The following is a 6,561-nucleotide window of genomic DNA, read 5'->3' on the forward strand; positions in this document are numbered from 1 at the left end:
TTTCAATGAAAGATTAGCAAATCAAATCAAATGACACATCACGAAGATCACCCACCATGGTCAAGTAGGATTTATCCCAGTGTGAATGCATGATTCAACATATACAAATCAGTAAATATAATATAACAACAGAATGAGGACTATTTTTTGATGTGATCATCTCAATGTATTCAGGAGAAGCAATTGGTAAAATTCAACATTCCTTTATCATGAAACCCTGAAAGAGAAATTAGCTAAGAAGTTTAAAACATAAAGATAAGGAAGGCTATATGTAAAATACCCACAGCACATATTATTCCAAATGAGGGAAAATGAAGACATTTCCTCTAAGATCTGGAACAAGGCAGGATTGTCCACTCTCATCACTCTTATTCCATATAGTACTGAAAGATTTAGCCAAAGCTATTAGGCAAGATATAGCACTAAAGCATATTCAAATAATTAGGGAGTAAATCAAAATTTCCCTGTTTACAAATGATATAATACTTTATAGGCAAAAGCCTACAGACTCCACCCAACATCTATATTAACTTACAAATGAATTCAGCTAGGTTTCAGGCTACAAAACCAACACAAAAAATGTACAATTTTTGTAAAATTATGAGTGACTACAAAAGAAATCATGCAAGCTATTTAATTCACAAAAGCTACAAAAATCCATAGTGATAAATTTATCCAAGAAATTCCCAAATTTGTACAGTGAAAATGACAAAACACTGATGAAAGAAATTGAGGAAGACACAAATATATTGGTAAGACCACTTAGGTTCATGTATTGGAAGAATTAATATTATGAAAGCGTACATGCTACGTGAAGCAAATTATAGATTCAACACAGCCTCCATGTAAATACCATGATATAGTTTACAAACCTAGAAAAAATAATTCTGCAATTGATGTAGAAGCACAAAAGACCCCAAATAATCAAAGCAAACATAAAGAAAATAACAAACTTAGTGGCATCACACTGACTGATTTCAAGACATATATCAGAGCCATAACAACAAAAATAAAGCACAGTGCTGGCAGAAAAACAGACAGAGACCTGTGGAACAAAACAGAGCTCTGAGAAATAAACACCCATCTACATCCAAATGAGTTTCAACAAAGGCACTACAAGAACACATTGGTGCAAAGACAGCCTCTTCAATAAACAGTGCTGGAAAACTCGATGTCCACAGTCAGAAGACTGAAATATGACATCTGTTTCTCACCGTGTTCAGAAATCAACTCAAAATACATTAAAGAGCTGATGTACAAGTTGATACTACGAAACTACTAGAATACATGGGAGAAATATCAAGATATCAGTAAGGGCAATGAAATTTTTGATATGACCCCAAAAGTGCAAGAAACAAAGAATATAAAGAAAATGGATTTCATCAAAGTAGAAAGCCTTTTTTTGTTTTTTGGTGGTACTGGAGTTTGAACTCAAAACCTCATGTTTGCTAGGCAGGCATTCTACCACTTGAGTCTCTTCCAGCTGTCCCTAATGTAGAAAGTTTTTACGTCAAAGGAGACTATCAAGAAGAAACAGTCCTGACCTTTCTCATAAAACTCCTCCACACATTCATTTGCTGACAGAGAATCTGCTAGCCTTGCAAAGCCAAATTAGCTCAAAGAAAGAAAATGTGTAGGAGTAAATCCAGTCTGCAGTGTCTGGGGCTTTGGCAATGGTGCTGTGTGACATAGCAGATATTAGAGCACTGAAGGCATCTATGGTAATGAAAAATAGAAGAAAAAGAAAGAAAGTGGAGACCGTGAGAGGTGGGGATACTGCGGCTCTGCTCCTGGGCTGCAGCCAGGAGAGTCAGCAGTGCCTATTCAGCTCTAAACTCCATCTGTTCCACACATCAGGCGGCCACTGAATCACTCCAGGGTAGCGCAACACACTTTTAGGCCCAGCCCACCCCAAGTTCGCAGCCCCTGAAAGAAGAGGGAGTTCCCAAAGTGTAACAGCCCTTGCCTGCCTACTGCACCTGCTGAGATGATCTTCCCCAGCTGCAAGTGCAGGACACCATACCTCAAGTAGCAGTCTCTGGTCCCACCGCACCATACAGCCTGTCCTAGTCCCAGCTCCACCAGGAGTAACAAAATAGCAACAGTAGCAATTCAGGATGGGATCAACTAAGCAAAACAATCCTCTACATCCGAGGTATACAGACCAGCATCTGGTGAAGCTCTGTCAACCATATGGCAAAATTGTCCCCACAAAGGCAATTTTGGATAAGACAACAAAAAAATGTAAACGTTATCCTGCAGAAACTTAGAAAGCTGTGTCAGACCTGAAGGCCAGTGGAGTTCAATCTTAAATGGCAACCAACCATAACAAGATCCTACCAACCTATATATTTCTAAGTTGGCACCATTCATGGATGAGCAAGAACGTGAAACTATGCTTAAAGCCTTCAGACAAGTTATTTCTGCAAAGATACTGCGTGATTACAGTGGCACAATCATGGTGTTGGCTTTGCCAGGGTGGAATCAACTGAAAAATTGGTAGCTGTAATTGGTCATTTTAGTGGAAAATTGGCTAAGACCCAGCAGGAGTTTCTCCTCCTACAGAACCTTTATTGTACAAGTTTGCAGATGGAGGACAGAACAGACAGGATCCAAGCACATATGCCCCTAATTGAAGACTTAGTATAGAGGAGAGCCTGAATTGACATTTATGATCCATTCTGCTGTACAGAACAGATTTTATCCTTATCATAAAGAATTGCTAAAAATCAAATGATCACTCAAACTTCTCTTACATTCCATATTGCATCTTCTGCATCTGCCTACCATGTGCAAAGTCCTTCTTGGATGCAGCATGAGCTGTATATCCTACAGCACCCTGGTTCCCTATTAATTCCTTCAGTGGAACACACCAAATCACTACAACAAACATCTATATTAGCCCCCTGGCTCAGCAGATGATTCATCTTTCACTGGGCAGCAGGGGAACATACATGACTACAACATCAGTGACGCAGGATGCCTACTTGCCACAGTACACACATGCAAACAACAGCAGTTCCTGTTGAGGAAGCAAGTGGTCAGCAGCCGGGGGTTGTAAAGACATCTAATGACCATTATCCATATACCTTTCAATCTAATAAGTAACTGTGAGGTGTACAGAAGGGTGTTTTTAAATGGAGAAGGGTGTGAAGGCTGAGCAATCATGGATGGTGTTTTAGGAAATTATTGACAGTTTTGCACACTCTCTTGAAAACGTTATTTGTAATAAAGTCAACTAAAACTATTTTTGCTGTAAGTTCTATAAGGTTCATAAAACCTTTAAATTCATCTAGTAGCTCTTCCCTTGAACAGGTTTATTTTATTAAAAAAACAAATAAACAAAAACACCAAAATATTTTTATCAAATGTTATAATGAAAAAATAGAAAAAAAAGAAAATTTCAATTTTCTGGGTATGCACATAGACCACATAGACTTATCCAAGTGCATGACGAGATTTTTACATTGGTGTTCATTTTATGTTCAAAATGATTGGCTGCTAGCTCTCTCTCTCTCTCTCTCTCAAATAAATTTGAAAAATAAGAGTCTGCACTTTTACTGGTAACTTCATAAATGACTGAAAAGCCAGTTACAAGTAGCTACACTTAGTCTCAGCATCTTATCTTCTGTGCTCTTTATTTTTGATAGATCAGTTTGCAGTTAGGGAGAATGTGTCCTTTTCATAACTTTGCATCATTTAGGTTTTGTAATTTTAATTGATGTATGGATACATACAGATAAACAAAAAGGCATTAAGGAAGATTTGCATCCAAGCAGGGCCACAATTTTACATCATCACTACAAGTGTTCAAGTTTAAAGAAAATCTGTTTTGAAATTATGAAATTCCTGACTCATAAATACACAGTTATTTCTACTTTAGTTCTTATGAGATAATTCACTGTATGCAGAAAAAGACATAAGTCAACAAAAAGAAACATAGACATTAATTCAGTGGGATACATTTAGCTTTTTAGTCTGGGGCCTAAAATAAAGAGCAACTAAAAGATTGGGCTCTCAGATAAGTGATATGGAAAATTTCAAAGGTGCGGTTGTGTGTCCCTGCCTGAGAGAGATTATCTAATATGGGAGACCTGCAAAGGGACTGAAAAGACAGAAAACTCTGGCTAGGGGATGTCAGGATGTCATGAAGTCTTTTGTAAATAGTCTAAAAATTTTGACACAATCGATGGACAAACAGAGCAGCAATGTTGGCAAGAATGGGAGTAAGAGATATTCATCTGGCTTTCTGCTCTGATGAATGTCCATCATGTCAGCCACACAGACCATCAACACTGTCCTTTGCATACACAAACTATGAACATGTTGACAAATTGAACATATTGAAATCTTTCCTTTCCATAGTGTACAAAGATTAATCCTGTTTATTATCAGCATATGTCCCAATAGTGGGTTTTCTTTTCCTATTTTTAGTAGCTCAGTTGCAACAATTATCTGAAGACATACAAAAGCCAAGATCCACAACAGGAGGTGAGGAAGGGAGTTGCATTCCTGTACAAGATGATTGACTTTCATCAGGGCTGGGGTCACAGGAGGCAGTGGAATATATTTTCAGATGGTCTATTAGGCATTTTTAGTACTGTTCTGCCTATGATTTTGAGTAGCCAGCAAGAACTGCTATGAATAGGGCTGAGGTATGGGGCCATTAACCTTCAACTTGTAGTTTTTTCAATAGCAGAGTCTGACCAATATGGCTGTAATGTTCCTTTCAACTTGTGTAAACTTTAGATAAAATACAAAAATGTTTCCTATCAAACCTATTCCAAGAATGTGGGTAGGGAGGAGAAAGGAGAAAGGTAGAGGGGATGAATTTAGGTGTGATATATTTGACATACTTTAAGAACCTGTGTAAATGACACAATGTGCCCCACCTAGCACAACAAAAGAATGTTAAAAAATGTTTGCTGAGAAAATGCTAAAGGAAAAAATATGTAAATAAATGCAGAGTCATTATAAATTTCAGAGAAGGGAATAATGTCATATTTCTTTTCAGATTTTTAATTCATATGGAAGAAAATTATTAAATTGTCAATAAATTATCCCATTAAATTGTCCTCTCAAATGTTTTGTAAACTTGTGCTTTCAGAAATTTATCCCTGGATTAAGAGATATATAAGATAGAAGAACAAATCAAACTTCTAAGAAATCTTTTTCTAACAGTTCTCAAAACTTATTTCTACATGAAAGTAATCTTGATTATTTCAGCTGCAGTGACTCTCACTTTGTCTTTTTACAAAAACGTAAACAGAATTACCTGTCTGTACTATGTAGCTTTTTTGGATAATGCACTTCTTTCTAGTCTTTTAATGTTTAGAGAATATTAAATACTTGTGAACATGATGTTTACTATGGGAAAGTAAACACTTGGAGTAGATTCTTTCACTCCTCTCACATATTCTTTTTTCATGCTAATTATTTAACAGTTATTTTTCAATTATGCATGAAACCATAATACTTCTACTTGGTTTCACATACATACAATACAATTCCTTATGGTGGTGATTGGATTTAAGCCATGGTATTATGTGTGCTAATCTATTGTTCTACAATTTTGTTAAACATCATATCAAAATGTTTTGATATCTACTAAATTGGGGCAATAATATTCATAATATCATTTCCTGGATCATTTCGATGCCAATCAACTTGTTTAATCTTTTATATTATTTTTCTAAATTTCTTTAGTGAATGATTAGCTTCCAAGTCACAACCCAAAGTATGTTGAGCAATATTTAAGTAACAACTACCTTAAAAATATTCCTTTGTTATCATTCCTTTGACTAAGGTGTTCATTTAATGTATATTCTATTAAAGTTGATATTCATAATTTATGCATTCCAATCTGTCAGTCAGGCTAAAGTCTCATTATATTGATTTAAAAAATATATGGATTTTCTGAATATTATTTTTTACATTCTATTAATAAGATTATTGTTATATATTATTTCATATTTGCTTTGCCCTTTGCTTATGATCTACTTTGTTTCTCTTTTAATAGCACATAATAAATACACTAAGTGGATGTGAAGTCATTGTGATATTTCAATATATACATATAATATATTTTGGTCAAATTCGTGCATTCTATTAATTTTTTATCCAACATCTTTCAAAAATTTTAAAACAATTTATATCTTATACAAATATAATATTTTCATTACCCACCAACAACTTATCCATTCTCAAATCTGTTCCCAACTTCTTCCCTCTCTCAAAACAATCCCTGTTTTACATTCTGCTGAAACTTTTGATAGGGAAGGAAAAGTAAGTTTTCTTTACCAATCCAAAAAATGTTAATGTGGTTACAAAGATTGAATAATAAGACTAACATAAGCTAGATACAACTGAGCCTACATGAAGCTTACCTTGAGGACAGAATCCTGAGAGTTGGTGATCTAACAATGAAAAACAATCAAGATGGGCATGGTTCTAGTGCCAAAATGGGCCTAGTCATGAATATAAAGATTAAGAGACTGATACAAATTTATAAAACATGACAAACCCACAAATACAAACAACATTTAGACATTAGGAAAAAAA

The 6,561-nt window shown here is 35.3% G+C and overlaps 1 pseudogene; it reads left to right on the forward strand.

The window, feature by feature from the left end:
• The first annotated feature begins 1,673 nt into the window (after positions 1 to 1,673).
• LOC109675848 (RNA-binding motif, single-stranded-interacting protein 1-like) lies at positions 1,674 to 3,286 on the forward strand (annotated as a pseudogene).
• Positions 3,287 to 6,561: the final 3,275 nt, after the last annotated feature.

The sequence above is a fragment of the Castor canadensis genome, chromosome 13 (genome assembly GCF_047511655.1).
Source record: "Castor canadensis chromosome 13, mCasCan1.hap1v2, whole genome shotgun sequence".
Taxonomy (NCBI): domain Eukaryota; kingdom Metazoa; phylum Chordata; class Mammalia; order Rodentia; family Castoridae; genus Castor; species Castor canadensis.